This window comes from Lycorma delicatula, chromosome 13, assembly GCF_047948215.1.
Source record: "Lycorma delicatula isolate Av1 chromosome 13, ASM4794821v1, whole genome shotgun sequence".
Taxonomy (NCBI): domain Eukaryota; kingdom Metazoa; phylum Arthropoda; class Insecta; order Hemiptera; family Fulgoridae; genus Lycorma; species Lycorma delicatula.
Window position 1 is genome coordinate 5,791,269 of NC_134467.1, and position 25,730 is coordinate 5,816,998.

General features: G+C 30.0%; 1 protein-coding gene and 1 long non-coding RNA gene across 8 annotated transcripts in view; one reads left to right on the forward strand and one right to left on the reverse strand.

Moving 5' to 3' along the window:
• LOC142333566 (uncharacterized) overlaps positions 1-25,730 on the reverse strand; it is a 156,058-nt gene that overhangs the window by 59,358 nt on the left and 70,970 nt on the right. The window lies entirely within an intron of this gene.
• LOC142333572 (uncharacterized) lies at positions 762-12,255 on the forward strand. Of its 2 annotated transcripts, none has more exons than XR_012758633.1 (3): positions 762-1,139; positions 4,468-4,878; positions 12,042-12,255. It is a non-coding gene; the product is annotated as an uncharacterized LOC142333572 (long non-coding RNA). The 2 variants fall into 2 exon arrangements; XR_012758632.1 differs by lacking the exon at positions 762-1,139 and adding an exon at positions 1,147-2,359.

Sequence of the window (25,730 nt, forward strand, 5' to 3'; positions counted from 1 at the left end):
AAAACTTTTACTCAATACACACTTCGCATTAAATTTATAGTGTTAGGCTAGAAAATAAATTTACGTTTGGTCCATCTCACTACATTAATTACAAATTAAATAATCGAAAAAATAATAATTTAAAACTCAAGTCATATTACAATCCAGGAAAAATAATAAAATTAAAAAAAATATATATCTATAAAAATATCACTGTCCAAGCAGACCAAAACTACGAATGTATTGCATCAGCCATATTTGTTCTTTACAATTCTTTTATATGATGCAATAAAATCACTTATTTAATAACTAATTAAAACAATTATGTACAATTAACGTAACGTACTCACCCACAATAACAACAGTCTAATGTAAAAACAAATACGCAGGGTAGAGCCGAGCGATGAACCTGGACGCCGAATCTCATCACAGTCAAACGGACGAGTATACGGCCCGTAACACTTTAATATACGTTAAATGTTATAGTAAAACTACAGCTTTATTAAAATAATACTTTATTTATAAGTAAGTCAATTAGCATTCAATCTGACTGAATTTAAAATAATTTTAGAAAGACAAGTTTCCACACAACATGCAGCCATCTTGTTATTGCTAGCAAGCCACGTCAAAAGATTTAAAAAAAAAAAAAAAGATTGGATTTATTCAAGTCCACTACTTTCGTATACATTTTAGTACCTAAATAAGGAAAGGAGTGCGCTTTTGGTAATATCGATTATTATAAAATCGATTTGGTATCGTGCAGTTACAATCGTTGAAATTACGTGTTTGTTTACGTTCGCGTTTTATACAGTTATAATGGCGTCTAACAATTCGTATAATGATGCAGTCGATGTTTTTTTTTTATTTACAAAGTGATGAAGATTGAATGAAAATGGGAAAGTGACAAGAAAGGATAAATCATTTCAATGTTGTGAATGCAAAATCGCTTTATGTAAAGATCCTTGTTTTAAAACTTTTCATTAAAAAAAAATTACCTAAAAATTAAATTTTTTAAAAAGTAAAACTATTTTGGTGTAGGCCTACTGTAATTTTAATAAATATTAGTGTTGGTGATAGTTTAAGTGTGAACCGAATGTAAAAAAATTTTTTATTTAAAAACAGGCTTTCAAAAATCTGCTATATCTTTTTATTCATAAATGGTAGAAGTATATATTATATATCATTTGAAACTAGAAGAGTTGAGGTTTTATATGTTGTTTTAAGTACAAATTTTATATTATTTTTAGTTCTAAATTTACGAAGTTACAAATATAAGCAAAAATGGCTACCATTCTACAAACAGGCACATTTTGATACCCCCAGCACTAAGTGTTAAAGTACTCTTGCTTTATTAATACATAAGGAAATATGAATCTTTCAGTATCCACAGTGTATTCAGTTGAGGATAATGCAGTGGTTTGTTACATGAAGGTCACCAAGTGTAAAATAACTCGTATTCCCTGACAACATCTTACTTGGGAGTATTGAATTGCAAATACTGCAGAATTACATACATTAAATCATTTATTTTCTGAAGAACAGGAAATTCCTAATTTGTTTCTAGGGAACATCCTGAGGTCAATACTGCCTCTATTCAGACGCAGGCATGGAGGTTTCTGAAACTGTGAAGATCTGAAAAAGCTTTTTCTCAATTTGAAGCCGGATAGGGTAGGAATGGTTGATATGAATGAGAAAGCTCGTTATCTTCACATTACTTACTACTATATGATAAATGTAATTCTAGAATATTACAATAATAAAGATTTAACCCTTTTTTTAACATTGCTTTATAAATAAAACAATTTCCAGCCTGCAAATCTTTAATTTATTACTAATTTACATTAAGATTGAAAGCAATATATTATTTCCATCACCAAAAGCGATGGTGTGAATCATTTCCAGTATCTGTGCAATAGATAGATCTACTCTAACTATATGCCATATGACTATAATCAATAGTAATTATTTCACATAATATGAACTAAATAAATGAATCCTTATACTATATTAATATTAAAGAAATATAAATTACTTAGCTCATGTAACTACAATTATATATTTTTAAATTTAAGATTATTCAGCAACGTATTTTTTAGTTACAATAAAACAGTGATCACCTTGGTAGCCACCAATTTTCAGGTTGACATTTGTTATGTAAATCAATTAATTAAATTGTGACCAGTTCAAGAACACTGGTAACATGAATATAGAAAAGTAATGATACTTTAAACTGGATACAAACTGAATTTGGATGTGCATCCTGCAACATCACTAATTAGTTATAACTTAATCCATGAAATAGACAAGTTGTTAGCATCGCTGCTAATTAATTATTATAAACATTTCATGTTGGAAGTCATTCAGAACTTTAACTACATAAGTAAATAAAGTATTTAATTATTTTACTTAGCAATTAGTTAAACTTCTTATTGTTCAAATATATCTGAACATTACATACTTTACTAGTAATACTTTAATTATCGTAATAGTAATATTATTATAATATACGATCATGTAATCTTTTGTCTTAACTTTTCTATTTTTAAAAATTACAAATCACTTTTAGTAATACTACAATACATATTATTAGAATAAAAGAACTTAAGAAGCAGGCACGTGTAAACATTATACTCTCAAAACCTTTTACTAGTCTTAAAATAAAAAATATATTTTTACTGTTTAATATTAACAGAGGTCTCAACTTGAACAAGGTAATCTCTACTTTAAATGATGAAGGAAATATTTTAACTTGGAACAAGTACTATTTATTGCGATTAGATCCATAAGACCATGTGAAGGGAAGATTTTTTGATAAATGAATAAATTGAAAAATAAACAGAAAAAATTGAAAATGTTATAAAATATTTCATTAAAAATAAATCATCAAATGTAAATTTCCAAAATAACTTGAAAGTTTTAGAAACATCTCATGAGCATAAACAGCTGAAATAATTACAAATTTTACATTTATGAAATAAAAAATAAGTATGGCTTAGTTAACGAATAGATGGCCTGTTTAAAAATGATAATTAAATGTAAACTGATAACTCAAAAAATATCTTATTTAAATTTTATAGTGATGTTGATTTATTTAACTAGCTATTCAATTAATATGTACCATATCTAAAAACTATGCAAATAACTGCTTAAGTTAGTACTTAAGCAGTAACTTTAAGTGTAACTAAAAAATAATATGCAACTTAATCATATGTGTGTACACTCACCACTACACTTATTAATTACACATCCTGAAAATACATGTACGTAATAGACCTGAAATATAAAAAAAAACATACACAGACATGTACATACAAGTTTTCTTTATGTAAATCCAACTTAAATTAAAATTTTATACATTATAATAAAGAAAAGATAACCATTATTACTTCTCAAATAAGAAGTTTTATCTATCGCTTAACAGTAATATCTTTTTACAAGTTCACATCAGGCCTTTTACATTATCTAACCTGATTCTACATTCTCAATTAAATTAGGCAGGGAAAGGTTACTATTCTGAGGCCAATTAATAATAGATTAAGTTATATACATGCAGCACATTAAAAAAAATCTGCTTTAGAACTCAAAAAAATTAATAAGTCTAGCCGATTTAATTTAGAGACTAACATAGTACAAGCAAGCAGTTAAAAACGGTTTAGCCATTCTTACTGCTTGTTCCTTTGCACTAAAATCACACTCAGAAAGACTGGCAGACAGAGAGTTATGTACACACACCTTCCATGCAAGAATAAATATAAAACAGAAATTAACTTTAATGATATTCCTATTGAAGAGCACAGAGTTGTATCATGATTATAGTTTTTTTTATTACATTCTGAAAAAAAATTTATAAATGACAACTGTACTGGAGTTTATCAAAAACCCCAAGACTTCCAATTGTTATCAAACAAAACAGTTTTGTCTTGCTGATACAGGATTTACTAATGCGGATACAAGATATATAATGTTTTTTTTTTTTTTGGCTATAACTGTTTTAATTTTTATTATTAACAGCCAGGAAAGTCATGTTATACTTTGCCAGTATTTTTAAAATTATAAACACATGAAATAATATTTACGTATAAACACAATTCAAAAGGTGATGAAAATTATATGCGCCTACATTTATTTATATGTTGAACAGAGATGCAGAAAATTCAGGTTTTTTCATTTTTCGTCAGTGTTGTTGCTGATCAGCTGTTACACAATATTATGGGCAGCATTCAAGTCCAAGTAATGGTAAAATTACTTTCATTTTGATTCCGAAAGAGTACTGTAATAATTTACTAATTCAATATCCTAACATAAGCCATATAAATGAAAGATAGTTATCTGTCATTAGTTATGAAAAACTGAATTAACTGCAATTCTCTGTAGGAGAATATCATACCCAACAATATTCTTATTCACTTTATATCTGCGAAATGTACCTGCAACAACAGGACCAAAATACTATCACAGATTTCAGGAAGCAATTCATTTGAATTTTAGTTACAGATTGGAGTGTCAATGGGTAGATAAGCTATTCTACAGAGAAAAGAAATATAAATAGCGCCAGCACTTGCCTGAATGGATCGAGGGAATCCATGATAAAGCCTTAAACAGAGGAGTATTCAAAAATTAACAATTAATCATAAAATAAAAAATGCGATCAAGTCTTTTTAATTAAAACTAATTTAATTAAGTTAAAAATAAAAATAAAGAAATCATAAAGTTTATATTACTTTATTAAAAGAGAAGGTATGGCGATCATGTCGAAAATGAAGCAAATTTTTACATTTTTAGGATTTTTTGTGAATTTTTACATTTTAGGATCCAACTAGTTGATCTAAACCAAAAAAAATCTACTTATGCGCTTTTGACCTTACTTCTCAGGACTGATCAAATGGATCTTCAAATCAGGTCAAATATTTCTTCTATATATACTGATAATTTTTTTTTTAATTTCATTATGGGGGTTGCAATAAAAACAATTTTGATTTTTTTCAAAGGCATTTTAGAGAAAAATGTATTAAAGTAAATTTATTACCTACAATGCATATATGAGTAATCCAAAAGATCTTTTTTAAAAATCAACCCCCACCTCTTAAAATTGAGATTTTGTGTAAATTAAAATTGAAAGTTTTTGTTCTTTTGCTCCAACTTCCTTCAGTTTTCAAAAATCTTTAAAACTTATATACCATACACAGGATCATCAAGAAATGTCTATAATTTTTTTATAAATTAGACCCTGGATCTAAAATGCAGAAAAGTCTTTTTGAAAAAATGTTTTTTCTTATTATAGGAGTTATTAAAAGGTGTTAGATTTAGAGAAAACTTTATTTAAGTAAATTTTGTTAAGCTTAACCTATATATGAATAATTTTAGAAAACCTTTCCTTAAATTTTATTCCCAACTCTAAAAGATATATAATGTTTTTTTTTTTTGGCTCTAACTATTTTAATTTTTATTATTAATAGCCAGGAAAGTCATGTTATACTTTGCCAGTATTTTTAAAATTATAAACACTAGAAATAATATTTACGTATAAACACAATTCAAAAGGTGATGAAAATTATATGAGCCTACATTTATGTATATGTTGAACAGAGATGCAGAAAATTCAGGTTTTTTCATTTTTCATTAATTATTATTTAAAAATCCATCAAACAAGAGTAATACTGTTTCTGTAAAAGAACATTTTTTAATTATATTTTAAATAAATGGATGGGAAATGTTTTTAAATGGTCCAGTAATTTACTAAAAATGGCAATGCAACCATTATTTCTTGTAAGCCCAAGTATTGTACTGTATTACATGAAAACATTTTGTTTCTGATTTGATGGAGGTAAATATTGTTATTATTTATGAATCTGTGACTATTCTTTTTAGCAGAGATGATTTCAAATTGCAGGCTATTATTCAAAATATTTTATGAAGTAGCTGTTGACTGATGGGGGTCAAATGGGACCCAAAATTTTTTTTGGCAATTATACTCTAAAATAAAAATAATTTTGATGATAAAATCAAATTAATTTTGATGATGTGGTTAAGGGAATCTACTGGGATGGAAATGTTTTACTAAAAATTTATGCATTTAACACTGCATAATTTTTAATGTAAAAACATCAGTTGATCAAGTAAATCAAAATTTTTTAATGAGCATTTTGACCCTTTTCACAGTAGTACTCTAAATATTTAAATATCCTGTAAAGTGTTAACCTGGGATATGCAAACTTTTCCCGGCTTTTTTTAAAATATTTTTTGAGAGAAATTATTTTCAAAAAATGATTCAAACATCAAATATTTTAATTCTTGGTATTTAAGGGCACTAGAGTTTTTTAATTAAAGGGATTAGGGACTCTTGCAAGAGTCCCATGGAGGAGCAAGGGGACCCAAATATATTAGACCTATTATGATTTTTAATTTTTTCTGAAAATAGAACATTTCTTGAAGAACAATTCACATGCTATGATATTTTATTTTTCCCCGTGAAATCAGACAGTTGAAGGTGTTACAATGTTTTCATCTTGGTTGAAAAACCAAGAATGAAAACAGAATGTCTGACCATAAAGAATCTAATCACAAAATTTAATGGATAGCAAGTGTAGTGGATCAGTGGTTTTCTCAAAATATATATATTAATCATATTATTAATATATATTAGAAGGGGTACTACCAAAGGATGAAGTTTGAAGCATAGGGAGGTGATATGTACGATTGCTATCAATCTATGAACTTTGAAAGGATTATGCTTTAAAATACTGCAGAATTTTTCACACTGGTACAGTAATACTGGACAAAATCTGTGTCTTTCTATAGCAATAAGAGAAATCTTTATAATCTTATATACTGTCATATGATAGTATATGAGAGTATGTTAACTGTCATACGACAGTATATGAGATTATTAAGTATAAATAGGCTTATCATATTTTTTTGGGTCCAACCCAGGACATATTTTTGAAATGACTTAAAAGTTTTAACAGTTTACTGAAACATTAAACTATTTTTATTCAGTTGTATTTTTCATTAGACATGACTTTTTTCAAAAATGGTTTGTTTATTTTAATTACATCATAAAATTCATAACAAGAAAATTCTAAATTAATTTTAACATTTAGCAGATGTTTAACAGTAGATACTGAAAGTCTACCCCTTTCTGCAGACCAAACATTCCCCGTAATTGAAAAAATTCTCTCAACTGGAGCAGATGTCCCAGGCAAAGACATCACAAACTCACCATTTTAGAAATGTTGTAACATGAAATATCAGTCTTTTGAAACACCTTAAAAATTGCTTTCCACTTCTTTTCAGTAGTATCTGGTACTTTTTCAGAACTTGAACCACAACCTACCCTTTGGTTTTGAATTACCTGGTTCAACATGTAAGTTCATCAAATAGATCATCAATAGTTACAAAATCTTTTATAATTCCATTAACAACCTGTGCACTCTTCTAAATCAGACCAGGCAATTTCAGTTCGTAACTTTATCCACTGAAACTTATTAACTTTGTCAAAACTGGCTTTCCACAACTCTAGGCATTCGATATCAGAATTATAAAAATTGTCTAAGGTTGAGAAGAATTTTTGTTTTTGTTCCTGAACATCATTTTCTTTTAGAGTGCATAGCAATTCTTTGGCAGAAGATGGTATAAATCTGTGGGTTTTTCTTTCCTGAAGTTGACAAATTAATTCAGAATATGTGTGAAATGCTTCTGTTGCTGTGATAGAATTAGCTTTTAATTTCAGAAATATATTATTAAACGATTGTAGAGTACCATATAAAAATTTCAAAAGCAGTTCACTTTCTAGATTTCCAAAAAAATCAAATAATAATTTTGGGCATTTGTGACAAGATAAGTATGATTTTAGGCCATCAAAAATGGAAAGAATTCTTTCTATTGCAGGTATCAAACTAAGGAACCTCGTACTGCTATGAGATAGTACTTTTTGTAATCTGTTTCCAAAAATTCACAGAATTCTTTAAGTTATATGTGAAAATATAAGTTATAGTGCATATATGTGAAAATATTTATAAATTTTTATTACAATAACTTCTACGTCCAGGAGTGTTTGTATTGAATTGTGTACAATGTAGGCTGAATAACCAATTCCTAAAATAGGTCTATCTAAATCACTTTGAACTTTTCTGAACACATTTTCTTCACATTCCTTCTCCTCACACCACCAAAATTACTATTAGTGTTATCAGCAGTATAACAAATCAACCTTTCTCCAAGTTTGTATTTTTTCACACACTGCAAAAGATACAGAGTCTAAATTTGAGCAGTTTCACCTGACACTTCATCAAAATTTAAAAGTTTAACTTGATTCCCTCCTCCAGACTGAAATATCGTACAAAATTGGAACAAATTTTATTTCACTTCTGTTTGAGCTATCCATCATTACTGTTACATAATTAATGAATTTCCAAAGAACTCAACATATCAAATAAATGGTGAAACAATAATTGCCTCGGTTTTGGTTCTAGCAGATGAAAATTTTGAGTCATATAACTTTTTAACCGGTTTAGATGTGCAGTCTGATGTTTTGAAACCGAGTTTGTGTCTAGCAGTGTGGTATGAAATTATAGCTTCTTTAACAGCACACTAGATCACTCTTATTGTTATTCCCATTTTTGGCTTTAAAAAAAATCTCATGTTTGCTGAAGCAGTACCATTAATAGCACTCCTATGGTTAGCTGTTTTCACATGGTCTTCAATATCACCCTTTCCTTTATGTGCAACAGAAAATTCTCCAGTACATAGTGTGCAATAAACACGTTCATTGTTACTGTCATTACACAATTTCATGTAATTGTATGACTGGCAAAGTCAAACTGAACACAATGCTAAAATCTTGGAAAGAGATTTTGCTTGATATCACCAAGTGCAATGAGAAATTAGATTTCACAGAGAAAAAAATAATTCCTCATCTCATCTCGCTGAACTGGGAGGGCTATTCAGAAATTAACTTCTGGTCCTTGGTATTGAGTGAAGGAATGGGGATAGTGATTCTATCTTTGTACAGTTGAATAACCCAATTCAGTGAGGTTTTATAGTAGTGTTACTGGAAATATCGCTCTCTTGTTTGTTCTTGTAAAACTATCATTCAAAATGGCTGCTGTTTAGAAAATCTCATTGATTGTGAAGTGTGTGTGGACCTCATCCATTTCCTTCATGCAAAAAACTTGTCAGATGTTGAAATTCATCGTGAATTTTCTGCAGTATATGGAAGAATATCATGAGTGACAGTGAAGTAAGACAGTGGTGCTATATGTTTTTAAAAAGGTTGAAGAAACATTCAAGACAATGAAAGAAGTGATTAACTCTGCACTTCTTGTAAGCACCTGCAATTATTATTGTCAATGTGAAAATTTGAGAAAATCATCAATAACAGAGTTATCTGAATTTTTCCTTGCATATTGCAAAAGTGCTGTAAAATTGTAACTGATATGTTAGGCTTTACAAATTTTGTGCTTTGCTAGGTGCTTAAGCTTCTTTCTGACTAACGCACAAAAAAGAGAATGAGGTCACCCACTAATCTTCCTTCACCGTTGCTGTAACGAGAAGGATGAAATCCTTGACCTCATTGTAACAGGTGATGTGACATTGGTTAAATTTGTTAACATGGAAACAAAAGCTTAATCAATACAGTGGGGGCACCAGTTCTCTAAAACCCGTAAAGACACGTCAAACACTTTTTTCTTAAAAATTGATGGCATCAGTTTTTTGGAATCGTGAAGGTGTGATATTGGTTGATTTTATGTAAAGAGTTATGACAATGCTGAAACTTATCGTGAGTTGTTACAGAAATTGAGAAGGACTGTACAGCATGCTGAGTTCAGGCATTGTTTTTCTTCACAACAACGCTTGTCCGCATACTGCAGTGCACACTCAACGCCAAATTGACAATTTCAAGTGGGATTTGTTTAACCATCCTCTGTACAGCCCCGATTTGGCTCCCAGTGATTATCACCTTTTCCCAAAAATAAAGAAATCAGCAACACAGTATTTTGAAAATGATGATTTGAAAAACAGTGTTACTACCTGCTTAATTCACAGACAGCAAAGTTTTATGATGAGGATATTTTACAACTTGTTTACAGATATGAAAGTGCCTTAATTCAGATGGCAGTTATGTAGAAAAGTAGTTGTAAGATGTACATGAGAAATCGTTTTTCATTTATCAGTTTGTGTTTTTTTATTAACGAATCAGAAGTTACTTTCTGAATAGCCTCCACAGTTAGTCATTGCCTGTAGATAGAATGTATGTAACAAATACTGGTAAAAAAGCAGTGTAATGAGTACGCAACCACATATTGTACATAATAAGCTATGATGAATTGATTATACTTTATTGCCATGAAAATTGTCAGTGTGTGATAGTTGCCTTAACATGTTATTTGTTGTTTGAATTGTGGTTAATGCAGTTAGTGCATGATTTTTTCATATTATTATAACAATCTGGACAGTAGATTTAACTGAAATAGATTTATTTATTGTTAAGGTGTTTTTATTTTCTAACATAACCTCATTTACTTTAACAATTTTTTGAATAAAAGGAGCTTATCCATTCCCATTTTTTTTTTTTTTACCATTATAATGTCTTCCCTTTTTTAAATAATTTAACATTCTTCTTTACCAAAAATTTAAATACTTGTTTCAATAAATTCTGAATATAGCATTCTTTTGATTTTGATGCTCAGGTTGTAAAAACCTTTTCGCTGTATACTCTTTGAAAAAGAAAATATATATCATGATTTCATTTGACGATCCTATTCTTTCTAATTACTGCTCATCATATCCATGGTCATTTTTAATATTGATCCTGCTCATCAACATACCTTATTAATAAATTTAATTTTGCAAGCTGTCTGCCTATTTTTTCTTCTCTTCATTGCTCATCTCTAATGTATGACGAATTATAGGGTTGTAGTATCACTTTTTTATAAATACCTTCTATGAATTGATTCTTTGTAATTGTTGCCAGATTCCTCTGATGGCACACGGTCCTTATAACAACCTTGTAGCTCAGAAAAGGGGTGTTTGGGATTTTGTAATGGTGTTCCTGAAAAGTGCAATTTGTGCATTTGATGTGGTAACCCTGAAAACGGCTGCTGAGTTCAGTTGCCGGTCTCTGGTGTGATGTTGGTTGGTTCAGCTGGTGGGGAGTTGCAGCTCATTTATTGGAATCAGACTGAGCTTCTCCTCAGTGACAGTTTGTTCTCCAATACTGTGTGGCTCCCAGTGCTCACAGTGTTGGGTCAGCATCTGTTGTTGTCACCACTGTATCCTGGCTGTAGTAGGCTTTGTTGTGCTAGGCCAGTGGGAATGTGTTCGTCTGCTGGGTGATCCCATGATGGGCCGGCTCCTGCTGGTAAACCTGTTAGTCAGGCTGCCAGCAAGAGTGCTTGAAGCCTGGCAGGGTGGGGCAGAAATGTGCCGTCTGCTCCTAGTGACTTGGTGGGCCGACCAGGCCTGTTGCTGAGGTGGGGATGTTGGCATCCCATCAGCAGATCTCCTAGCCCCACATTGGGCTGGTCAGGAAACATTTTCCATCTTTTTCTTCTCCCCCTGGTGGGAATTCAAGAGTAAATGCTTTCACCTTCCTGCATTGCTGTTTACATAGCTGCCAGTGCTTGGTGGGGAAGGCCAGATTGGTGGATGCGGGGGTAGCCATGTGTTTTTGACATTGACATTGAACTGGCTACTGCTGCACTTGCCAACATGAAGCAAAGTATGCGGCAACATAATAAGACTTATGCCTGCAAGGCCCTCATATATATCTTTCAATTTTTTCCACTTTCTTCAACTACAGCAAAATACTGTTAAAAAGTTTTACAATTTGTGGTTGTTTTGTTAAAAATCATCATTCACTTTTGGATCATTCAATTCTTTGTTGTTATTACCATGCTTTATAACCTTGCATCATCTTTTTACATGTATAGCATCTGAATTGACTGTATAAAAGAAGAAAAGCTAGTTTTTCAATAGCATTTTTACTGAAATATGTTTTTTAAATAATTATTAATCAGTTATATATATATATATATATTTTTTTTTTTTTTTTTCTTTTACAGGTATGGCCATTAATTAAATTCCAGTTTCACCAACCAGTTACTCAGTTGGAATATTTTACTTCGGTTAATTTTAAATATATTCTTAACATAATTTTTAAAGTCTAAATACATGGAAGTTAATTTCAGTTGACTAAATTTGAAATTCATTTTATTTATTTTACAACCTTGTTTGTGTAAATTTAATGAACCAACTTAAATAAACAAATAAACCTTTTTCTAATACGTTTTATTATTTATGCAGCTTTTTATACCTAAGTTCAAATGTTTTCAAACTTCTAAAGATTGTTTTTATACGGTTAAAATTATTAATGATTTGAATTCTTAACAGGATTATGAAAATAATTTTGATTTTATAAAAAAATTATTTATCAGTTTAGATCATCATCAGTTCAATCGGTTCTGTTCTCATGTGATATCTTATGTGTGAGAAATTATTTTATCCCTTGTACATGCTATAAGTAACACATGGGCACTTGTATTCATTAAGCCCTAATCAACAACAAATAAAAACAATTTTATTATTCATAGCTTGCTTATTTTATTTATAAAAAACTTTTCATTAGCCATAATTAGTGGCCAATAATTTAGTGTTGTGTAAATTTGTAATTCTTTAGGTTGTAAAATAATCATCTGATAACCACTGACTGGTAAGATACTAGACTAAAGGAATGATATCCAAAGATACTAACAAACGTAAAATTAGACTTGCTTCAGATTTATATTCAGATGAAGTAAAATACAAGGTGTAAACAAAAAATATCCAATCTTGGCTCATAAAAACAAAAATAGTTAACATAGTTCAGTGACTTTTTTCCCTTCAAATTAGACTCCTTTTGATGTAACAGTTTTATCCCAGCAATGTTTTTATTGTTGGAAGCTTTTTCCAAAGTCATTTTAAGTGAACCGATAAGTCATTTTGCTGCATTTCTTTTGATCTCTTCTCTGTTCTTCAAGACTTCTTTCCTCTAAGCAGAATTTTAAACATAGGAAGGTGCATAGCCAAAAATCACAGGGAGCCATGTCTGGTGATTAAGGAGTCTGCTGAAGTAGTTTGATCTTGTGTTTTGGCAAGAATCTCTGGGTAAGTTGTGATGCAAGGGCTGGAATATTGTCGTGATGAATTTTCCCAAAGCTGTAGTTTCTTGCATCGAACAGCAATTCTTAGCCTACGAAGAACAGTTATGTAATAGTAATAGTACTCTTCATTGACAGTTTGTTCTAGAGGAGCACACTTGTGATGAGCTGTGCCTTGATGTAAAAAAAATTTCAACATGACCATGAACTGAAAAAAAAGCAGAGCTCCTACCTTCCAAACTACTGGAAAGGCATCTATTGCAGGGAAACGTCAAAACATCTGTTTATCGCAATTGTGAAAAACATTTACTACATTCGTTTCTTCAAAGTTTAATATGACCTTTGCCACAGACGTTGATGGAATTATGAAATCTGAAATGTGAACATAAACCAAAACAATGGCGATTGTTTATAGATTCTTCCAAGGCCAGTTTGAAAGTAATTCTACTTCATATAGGAAATTTTCTTCCAATTGTACATATTTTCCATGCTATAAATATGATGGAGTCATGCGAGACAATTTTATATAGATACTATTTTAAGTTTAACAATATTGGGACTACAAATGTAAGATATGTTTCACTATATTAAAATTTATGAAGAGTAAAAGAAATTTAAATTTCATAAAATAAATACTAGAAATGGGTGCAGATCTTAATATAACATATGACCATGTAGGAAATTCAATATTACTTACTGCTAGCAGTAAGTAATTTTTTTAGCGGTGATGATATCGACGTTATTTAATTGTTGATTGATTCTGGTGCAGATACCAATGCTGAAAATTGTTCTTGGGAAAAATGTTTAATGAAATTACCATTTAATGCAGATCAAGATTTGTGTTAAAAACTAAATGAAGGAAGACTGGATGATATTGATGAAAGCAGCAATAAAAAAATTATCATTCACTTTGATGAACGAATTAAACAATGATTGCTGGTATTTCTACTATTAAAGAATGTGTAGATAGTAATGTTGTTTGTGTTGAAGGTGATGCTACTAATATTTGTAATGAATCTTTGTTAGAATATCTAATGAAGTTATCAGCGGCACTGGTGCGTGAATGATAGAATGATGCAGAATTATCATGATTAGTTTAATTCAAGCATTAAAAAGGTTTTTTCCAGTAAATATTTTTAATCAAATTTACTTGCTTCTAGTTCATTCGAAATTAAATTATGGATTGCATTGCTGGGGCTTAGTCTACATCACTTATTTTTATCTGATTATAATTTTGAAAGAAGTTATTGTACAGGTAATGTGTGGTGTGATAGAACATTATTTACTTCTTTTTTTTTTTTTTAGAAAATATCTTTGTTTTCCATTAGATTTCTTTCTTTATAAGATGCTTCTAATCTTTTACAAAAGAAGTGGTAATGTCCGAGTGGTGATAGCTAAGGGTGAAAGCTATTACATAACTAGCAGATTTTTACAGAAAATATTACTGTTCCTAGGCCTTACTGTATACTGTATAAAATAATTTTCTTTTTCTAACACCTAAGTTCTTTAGTTTACTGCCTGGTAATGTAAGAAGCACCTGTAATCTGAATCAATTTAAATTTAACTTAAAGGAATAGAATTTCTGCTTAGCAATCGATGAGGTGGAAGTGTTGTATTCAGTGGTAATTTAGTCATGAAAGTTACCAATTTTAAATCTAAATGGGATCTTAATATACTTATATTCATACCTGGTTGGTAACAATATTGTGTTGTGTGTTTAAGTGTGTATGTGAGAGAAAAAAGATAACTGAAGAAAACTGGGTGTGTGTAGGAAGTTATTATTTTATTTTACTGTTTTTCTAATTAAAATTGTAAGCTTTTGCTTTGCAGGTAATATATTTTCATATGCAATTACAGTAATATCTTTATCGGAATATTAATTTATTTACATATTAATGTGATTAAATATCAGTGCGACCTAAATTAATTACCTAAGTGCTTTATATTTTATATAATGCATTATATTGTATTACTTGTCTTTTGTGTATACGTTTTCATGTTGCAGTTGAGAATAAATAAATTAAATTTGTTATTAGTAATGTCTTGTATTTGAAAAATGCTTCAGTGCTGGCAAATATTTTTTTTTTCGCTAGCGTATATGGAACAAACCATACAAGATATTGGGTATAATATGTAAGTGGAAAAACCTTAATTAGCACAAGATAGAACTGTCTGGAGGAGGAAGACTACTGCAAACAAATCCTAGGATTAATTACTATAAGAAGACATTTTATATTTGTACTACTATCTTACAGCAATTCTATTATTATAGATTGTATTATTATTAATTTTTTTTTTTGTTTTCATGGAATATCCTGTTAATTTGATAAAAAAAATAAATAATTCTGAACAAAGACTTAAGAAAAGTGACAGATTCTGAATCAACTTTTAGATAAGCGGGATAAAGGACCATCCAAAAAGCTGAAAGTTTTTTTTTGTTAGTTATATAAACTGCTCTAGCAATTAAAAAAGTCAATTGTTGCGATAAATAATAAAATTACAAGAGCATCCAATGAGATAGAACTTTATATTATTTAACTTTGGTAATCTGTAGGAGAAACTGGTTTATTAAATTTGGTTTCAGCCATTGGCATAATACCTTACTTCTTTGTTTATAACCAGTTTCTAGGCTGCTACTATTTTCTGTACATAGATATCGCCCACATGTAGGTACTTCTACTGTGAAATATGAGCTTCACCGGTTTCAAAGAAATGGGTAGTCACTCAGACCTCAGTAGACCAAAAGAACTCTACTGAAATCAAATATAGACCTAAGTATTAAAAAGAGATTCTTTAAATTATTTGTATGGAGTGTAGCAGTTCATGATAGTGAAAGGTAAATAGATAAAAAGAGGGAAAAAATAGATACCTTTGAAATGTGCAATTACAGGAAAACGTTTATAATAAGGTAAGTCTAATACTAGATAAATCCAAACTGAAAAGGTGTTAAGATGAATAAGAGATGATCAAATTTGTGACAGTTTTGAAAAACTATGTTAGCTAGGGTCACATATTAAATAATCTACGTTTAGTTAATTTTATGATTAAACTTTGTAACATGTAGAAGGTAAAAAACTGGATAAATAAAACATAATTTAGGATGTAGTTGTGATAAATATGTTGAGGTTAAGAGTTAACACAAAACAAAGTGAAATGGGGTCAGGTGTGTTTTTAATAGCCCTTGGTCCGTGGCGGTTGAGGCACAAGGGTGCATGGAATTAGTGAATATCTTGTAGTTTCCATTAACAACTATTTGCATGTCAGACAACTGGACACGGAACAGGGGACTATGCAGTTCGAGATAGATAACAACCAAATGTGTTTCTGTATACTACTCAAATATATCTGTCTGTGTATGTAATATGAGACACAGATATTTTATGCTTAAGGGGAACAGGCATGACAATTTTGGTTGTAAAAAACAATTTTCAATTATATGAATTGTTTTTGGATTCTCAGTTTAATTTATATGAATTGAATTAACTCATATTATGTCCAAAAATATATTCAAAATATAAAAAAACTCATATTTTTTTATCTGCACAGCTGCTACTTAGAACATAATACTGAGACTTTACTAATTTTTATTTATTTAAAATGTGCTCTAGTTATTGAAAAACTTGGTGTAGTGTAATAAAGCAAAAATATAGGGTAGCCTCCGTGGTGCGAGTGGTAGCGCCTCAGCCTTTCATCTGGAAGTCCTGGATTCGAATTCCGGTCAGGCATGGCATTTTCACACACGCTACAAATCATTCATCTCATCCTCTGAAGCAATACCTAACGGTGGTCCTGGAGATTAAAGAAAAAAAGTATATGTAGGGTAGGGTGCAAATTGTGCTTGTAAAAAAACCAGTACCACTTGCTATAGCCAAAGTTGTTAAGCCTGTGTTAAAGATTTGGCAGATAATTTGTTGTTCCTGAAGAGGATAATCCAAATGACCAGTCATATGGTGAAGGGATACACTAAAACAAGATAAGCAGCCGCTTTTAATTCACGTTTTCCATAAATTAGATTTTTTTAACTTTCTGTACCCTTTTCATGAGAACCATTCAACTTGGAAAATGAAATTTTCTGAGGAACTATGTAATGTATTAGTACAGCTAGTTGTACTTTTTTTGACATGTAATCTTTTTCAGTCTTAGTATAATGATGCTAACAATTCCAAAAAACTGATAAATAGTTTTAGAAAATTTAAATTTAGTAATATGAAAAAGTATCAGCTGATGTGATAAAGTTGTATTTAAATGTGGGAAAAATTTCAAAGCTGTAGTTTCTACTAGATGCGATAGGGGAATTTGAAATTGACAAATTTAATATTAAGATTCTATCTCCAAAGGCAGATAGAGCAAAAAAACCTATTTCAATTTTAAGAGGGAGGAGTTGATTTTTTGGGAAGATTTTTTTAAAATTATTTGTATATGAATTGTAGGTAATAAATTTTCTTTCATAATGTTCTCTTTAAAATGCCTCCGAAAAAAAAAATCGAAATTGTTTTTTTCACAATATCCCACTACCACTTTAACGAATTTTGAAAAAATGAACACGATTAATGCCTCATATATAGAAATATTTGTATCCTCTATTTTTCAAATTCTTATAAAAGTAAAACTACTTTTACTAGGATTAGAACTTCTGAGCCTTCAGCGAACCTCTGCTGTTAAACAAATGAATTACGATGACGAGTTTACCACTCGACGAGTAAATTCAATTCCATTACTTACCTTTTTACTACTAATCATTATATAACTGGAAAACATATATTGAAGTTCGTAAAAGTTGAAGCATAAACTAGCGCCATAAAATGAGTGGTAGAACTAAATATAATGAAACGGTGCATGCGCAAAGGTAAGTAAGAGTAGAGATAAAACCACGTTTTAAACCGATGCATAGAAGTGCTTATGTATTTTGAACACTGATCTCTATATAAAATTTCTATAACTGTCCGTAAATTTCTGCTTGTGTTGCGAAAATGACCATTCTTTTGGTTATCTGACTTTAGTAAAATCCTTACCATTACGATTATAGTCGCGCAAGCGTACAATGGTTTTATTTAGTTCACAGCCGCTCATTCTGCGGCACTGAAGTATGCTTCAACATTGAAAACTTTGTAGTTTACGCCATAAGGATCCCCTATTCAGTTATATAGAGATCAGTGCTTTTTACTCATATGGGGATACGTATCGAAAGTGTTCGAATAAAAATTATTGATTACACCCTTGAATCGCAAAATTGTCATCTCAACTCTACCCACCACGCTCAGATTCTCAACTATGAATTGGATAGGCGATAAGATATCAAAAAGTAGCGGCTCGTAATTAAAATTAGTAAGGGGTGCTGCTCCAGAAAATGTTTTTCTAGGCCTTTTCAAGGCCATGGTTAAATCTTTCTGTACGATAAAAGAACCAAAAAACTGAATCAAATAGAATAGCAGGAAGCAGGATAATAATCTAATTCTAAACTTTATCACATTCAAGAATATAGTGCACGGATTTTAAGCACAATGTGCTTAAAAGCCGTATTTGATTTAACCGTATAAATAATAAAATGTCAATACAGATAATATTTTTTTAGTATTATCAGATAACTTAATAAAATGTCCGCTTAAAAACACTATAGTCCGATGGTGCTTAATTTAAATTTCTATGTACAGAGAAAAAAATTCTTATTAATTTTTACTAATTAACTACTCTTTCGCCCTACCAGCGTGTTTTTGGACAGATTTGGCAACCAAAGAGCCCTTGCTATCCGCCATCTTCTGATCAGAACTGAAAAAACAACTAAATCGTTTTCATATTCCTGGGCGGGCAACCCGGACATTTGGTCGGGGCGCCAAAATTTGGAAGTGGCATTTTGGCTGTAAATTTGAGAAAAATATTGATGTGTTAAATACCAAATTAATAGAAAATTTCACTTATCGATTTTTCGTTCGCTAAAAATTTACAGTGCGTAGCGTATTTATATTGTTTATGTCTATAAGCTAAAAATATTTACACTATTAGCATTCTTCTTCAAACAGTTTTAAATTTGAATTTGGTGTTTCCTTTTCAATTTGAGGGTCCTTTATTCCTTTTATAAAAGAGATATGAGGTATTCTAACACAAGCTTTTTATTCTACTAAATATCTGTACGCCTTCTTTAACATTATTATGAGTAAAATTTCCTTCTTAATTCTTAACTTCTGTTTTTTACTTAAAACAAAAAAATATTCCATAATAATTTTATTTTAAGATAAAAGAGAATAATGAAAATAAAAGATATATTGTAATTACACAAGTTGCGAGAGATTGATTAAAACAGGAATTGTGATTTACTGTTTACACAAACATATGTTATTTTGTTTCTTGAAATCGCATTAAAATTTCTTAATTTTAAATTTTATCAATTCACCAATTAAAAAAAAAAAACACTTCAGAAGGAAATTGTAATTTCCTTCTAAACATTACTTTTTTGGTAAATCTTTTTTCTAATTATATAATTAGGAAGTTGTTATGATTATATTACACAACTTTTGTGTCGTACTTTTTTCAACTTATTAAATTATTTAAAAAAATTGCATATATTTATTAAAGTATTATTAAATATTAACGATTTACTATGCCCTTTCTTCTTCTTCATGTTAATCCTTTATTCAAAAATAAAATGTCTTAAATGTAGTACATCGCTAATTTTTTTCATTATAGATAACGTTTTTAACGTATGCCCGTAGAAAAAAGTCTAGGGTCGTCAAATCTGGGCTTTTCGGAGGCCCTACCGATCCAACGATTAGAAATTTTTCATCGAAAGCGGTCGAACGCCTAGGCTAAAGTGGTGGCGGGGGGGGGGGGCGAACCGTCTTGTAAAAAACATTACAGCAACGTTACTTTCCTGTTCGATTCGGTGGACTTGCGGGAAAACGTATAGTTGTAGCACGTCTAAATAAACATTCCCTATGACGTAGCGGTCGACATATTGCTGTGCACGTATGCAGACGGCCGGTTTACCGCGCTGTTAACTATCTAACTGTGACAATGTACTGCGGTGATTACCAGACTGTGCGCCGCGATGCCCTGTCCTTTTCACTACGGCGCCGCGAAATATTGTAAAAGCTTCATAATTAATTGAACCAAGACGTTTATAATGATTAATTTAACGTTAATAAAGTAAAAAAAATAAAGTACACGAGTTTTATTTATTTTTATCTCTTATTTACGAGTAGTCATACTTTTATTTAGAGTACGGCGCCATGGTAAAATTTTAATTTAAAAGGGCGCGGCGACTCGGAAAAGTTTGGGAACCACTGATGTACAGCGTATGTAAGTATACGGAGTTTTGCGAGATGTTTTCCTAACAGATGACTATCTAACTGCTCCACCCGTCCTGTTAAACTTGTGTCTCGTGGCAGGACGGCGAGGAGCAACGAACTCGCCCGAAATAAGCCGATCGCTTGCTCGAGTTCTCCTCACAGTCGACCTACGGGCGTATTTCAAATTCAACTTCTAATAAAGAAATTACGAGTTGAACGTGAATTAATTGACCGCTTTTTGTTTATAATTTTAACATTTAAATAATTATTAATTATTCATAATATTTATTTTTTATTCAAAAATAAGTATAACTAAAAATTATGAATTTATTTATCGTCACTTTATCCGCAAGATGAAAGTGACAATTGTCTTGTAATTTTAGACAAAAATAAAATATTACATTGTTCATGTTCAATATAGAATTCTAGAAGATAGATTGAATAAACTTGAAAAGATGTATCCTAGTTTTAAAATTGTATATGAAAAATTAAAAGATCCAAATAGTATACGATTCTTTAACCTTGCTTTTAAAGAATTGAAATTTAAAAGAAAACGTAATCATTTTAATATAAATATGGAAATTGATGAATTTATAGAAAAGATGGAATTGTTGTATGAAAATCATTCAATATTTTGATTACAACACTAAAAGTGCAAGACGAGTAAATTATTGTTTCCATTTTTTTTTTTAGCAACTATTAGCAAAAACTGGCAGGCAAGAGATGAAACTTTCGGCTAAAGAAATTAAAAAATCAAAAGAAAAAATTTACAGTAGAAGCTGCTAATTTGAAAAATCTACCTCAAAAACATATGAGGATGAGCAACTGCAACCTGGCAGCTTTGTGTTACACGGACCACTATACACATTTAGAACACATTTCCTTATGATTGATAAATATTAATAGCCATCTTTTGTTTCTCCATTAGGTGACATACCAATTTCAAAACCAAAGTATAATGAAGATGTTCAAATCAACAAAGTCTTGACGATGTTCTACGGGCCTAAAATTCAAGAATTTTTCAATAATCTGCTTCACGTATAAAAATATTTTATTTTTTTGATAATATTTAATTGAATTTGGTAATAAAGCTCATAACTTTTTTTAATAAAAATTCATTTGTATTATTTTTCCTAGTGTTATCCAGTATAATGCACAGAAAGAACTTAGGTCCTGAACTTATCATGTTCCCCAGTAAAAATTGGGGTTAGGCCATAATTTTTTTTTTTCAAAAAATCCACTGGAACAGTGTAATATATTTCCGCACTAAGAGACATAAAAAACAACTGAGACTTTATTATTATTACATCAGAGATGAATAGTATCTGTTAAGTTTTATCTTTCATCAAAAAATCTACCTTAAAAACGGTCTCCTGAAAAATTACCTATAAGGATTTTTCCCTGCATTCTTCATATATATTTATTTATTTTAAATTAAATGAAGTTAAACAAAATACTACTTTAACAATTTAAATTTATATAAATCAACGCCAAATTAAAAACAACTCTTTTATTTGATGCAAATTTAAAAAAAAGGTCAAAATATAATAAAGGTTTTATTTAAAAATCTGCAAAAATGTTTTTTGCCCTGTGAAAAACGAAGTGATCACAAGAAATACAAGGCTGAAAGAACACTGTATATATTTTTTTGTTATCATGACAAAGAAACAAGCATAAAGATATTATAACTCAACATAAGTTATGATTCTCAGTAATGTAGGAATAAGGATTATTAGAGTAAATAAAATAATCCACATTCCAGTAAATTTTCCTTCTTATTTTCTTTTCTAATAGTTCAAATAACAGAAAGAATATTATCAATACCTTGTAATACAACAATGCAAACCAACTTTAAATTTAAATAATTAACAAAGCCTTTAATTACATTTATTTTTATCTTATAATGTATAAATTTCTTTACTTATATCTAACCGTATAAAATCTTAGTAGTTTGAAAAATTTTTCTATATCCCCTTATCAAAATGAATCAAATTCCAATAGAATTAAGTTATTACCTTAACGTTACTGATGATCACTATTTTATAAAGAAAATCTAGGTTTAAATTCAAATAAAAATATGGTTACAAGCTTAATTGAAATTTAATACCTGGGATATCCAGATCGCTAAAATTGAATCAACATATAAGAAAAATTGTTCTACAAACTTAAAATTACTGTAAATTATAAGCCAATTGACATAAAAATGGTTACCATTTACTCAATCAATAGAAATAATTATAAAATTAACATGAATACTAGTGTTTAAAATTAGTCAAATGCTAGCCAAGAGATATAACACCCATTGCTGATCATATATCCTCACCCCCTTGACCGATTGTAACCAAGCTTAAATGACATCATCCAGTCTTTAAAAAAAAAATAAACTTATTATCCTCTATCCTCGAATGAAATCACCTAAACGATATACTAATCTAATAGAATCATTAAACAGTAAAAGAATATGACCAAGTCCAGAAAAATATAACCCCCATTCATTTAAGGAAATTTGAATATGACCAAACACCATAAGAAAGTATCTCAACTATTTAAGAGGCATAAAATTATATGGAAAAAAATTACTTACGCTTTTCAGTAAAATTTTGGGATAATGGACCCAAAAAAATTTTGATTTCTGTTCTTTTGACTGATTATGACCAAAATTAAATGACATCAATGCCCCCTTATATATATATATTATCATACTAAATTTCATCTAAAACAATCAATCCAGTTTGGAGATATCAAGCTAAAAGCAGGTCGATGACATACAGTCTTTATATATATATATATATATACACACACACACTTCCATAATTTTTAATGCTAAAATAATGCCTTTGTTTGGTAGTTTGGTTGATGAAACAAGATTTCAAAAAAACTACGACATGAAAAATTTGACCCAATTAACAATGGGACCCAATTTTACTTTATGGAATATACAGTAAAATTATATAGCCAGAAAAATAAAAGTTTTACAGGTAATAATAACAAATCTCCCTGAAGTATACTCTACATGGATAATGTAAATGTATACATTCTAGGTACACCAGGAAAGCTTTACAATACAATGGAACAGATCATAACAGGCAGTTACAAGTTACTGTGCATTTAGATAGTTCTCAATCTGCACTGCAGCTGCTCAAGTGTCATTTGCTTTTTAGCTGTTACTGAAAAGAGGTAGTGATGTCGTCGTGGTCAAAAACTGAATACCAGGCAATTTTGCATGTAAGTGTAGATGAGTTTTTTTAGCAAATGACTCCTGAGCTTGGAGAAGATTATTTTCATTTTAAAACAAAATTTAGGTGTACCAAGAGTTTGAAAGAGAAAATTTTAACCTTGAGGATGCAAAGAAGTTGACCATCTTTGTCTACGAGTGAAAGAAACATTACTACAGTACAAAAAATGCTTAAGACGTATAGATGTGAGTCCTGCCATTAAAGCACCATCAGGTCATGCTATTCTGCGAGATCAGCAAATTAGAAAGCTTTGTAGCCTTTGGATGCCACATAACTTGACGATGATCAGATGGCACAATGTGTTTCATGGTGCTGTAAAATGCTGATAAAGTTTAAAAATGATATCGCCGTATGTGAACAGTTTTGTGATAAGTGACAAAACTTGGCTTTTCTATTATGCTTCCGATCGAGGCTCAGAATGAAGTGCGAGTGTTCGAAGATGAGTAGAACCTCATGGCTGTTCAAAAATCCAGATCAATGAAGGGAATGTGGCTTTTTTTTAATATGACAGAAGATTTAGAGCAGTTGTGTTGGAAACTTGTAACAGTTACAGGGAAGTGATATAATGAGGAATACTTGCCTTCGCGTTGTCAAGCTCTTAATAATCTGCATCCAAACTCAAGGATAGATATAACGTTTTTTTTCACCATGATAATGCTCCAAGTATTTGACTAGTACTGGAATAAAACTGTTAGATTACCCTTCCTGCAGTCCTGACCTCGCTCCATGTGGCAGACTGAAAGGGAGACATTTTACAAACAATGATAATATCCTAAGGACATGGGACAACGAATGTGCCCAGATCTCTGACAAAACGACACGGTTTCTTTGAAGACTGGTTTTGAAGGATGGAGAAGTGTATAATGTGTAGTGGAAATTATTTTCATAAAAAATAAAGTTTTATTACAAAACTTTCCTAGTGCCCTTTGTCATAAAGCAATTCTTTTACAAAAATCTGTTTTTTTTTTTGTTTTTAATAGATTGTTACAGTAAGAATACAAACAGTAAATAATATGAACTTCTTTTAAAAAATGTTTTTAAAAGAATGTAACTCACCTTTAAAGTTTTATGTTTTTTCAAGTAATTTTTTCAGAACTTTCTACAAATAACAAATTATTCTAAAACAAATTAAAAAAATTATCGATTTTTTTTTAAGATTAACAAATTTATTATTTAAATACAGGAAAACCTCAGTTAACAGAATTTCACAGAATCACTTACACTTTTGTCGATAAGTTGCAAAAAAAAACACACTGAATGAAGGATGAATAAAAAGCATAATATGCTAATATATGCAGTAATAAATTATAGAAAAATATGACAGTGCTGCCATAAAACAGGATTGAGTTAAAAAAACTAATATATACTAATTGCTATTAAATGTTACAACAAATCTCAGCTCTTCATTTTCTCAACTAAAACTACTGATGGTGCACAATTTATATGCATAAAATTTTGAAGCTAAAAAATAACAAAATTTTTGGATCAAAATTCATAAATTTTATTCAAATATGATGGTGAATTTTTATTTACTAAATTTTTGTAGTGAGAATTGAAAAAGATAATATTTTTTGAGTCTTCTTTCTATGTAGCTTGTTCCATGAACTACTGCACCAATCCCGGTTGAATTTTCAAACAGGATAGCCCATTCTCTTAATTTACCATCCCATAAATTTCAAATTTAATTGTTTATCAGCTACAATTTAATTTGTATAACCATTTTATCAAGTCTTTCGTCATTAGTTTAAACCGACTGATTTTGGAAATTTTATGTATAAGGAAATAATTTCTTAATTGAGGTGCTAAAGAATGAAAAATCAAAGAAAGTAGCTCTGTAATATGCGAGTTCTCACTGTCAGCTCCTTGCTTGTGGGAAACAACTTGTTCCTATTTAAAGTTTCATGAAATATGATGTAGAAGTAAACACTAACATGGATTTATAATTTTATCTTCTTTCACTTTCTTTTAGATTCGTTTATATACATTCTACATTTTTCAGGTAGCAATATTAATTTACTATTTTTTATTCTTGAATATTTTAAGTGTCTGTAATTTTCAATTTCATATTAATAAAAGATTATGTTTTTGTTCTTTTG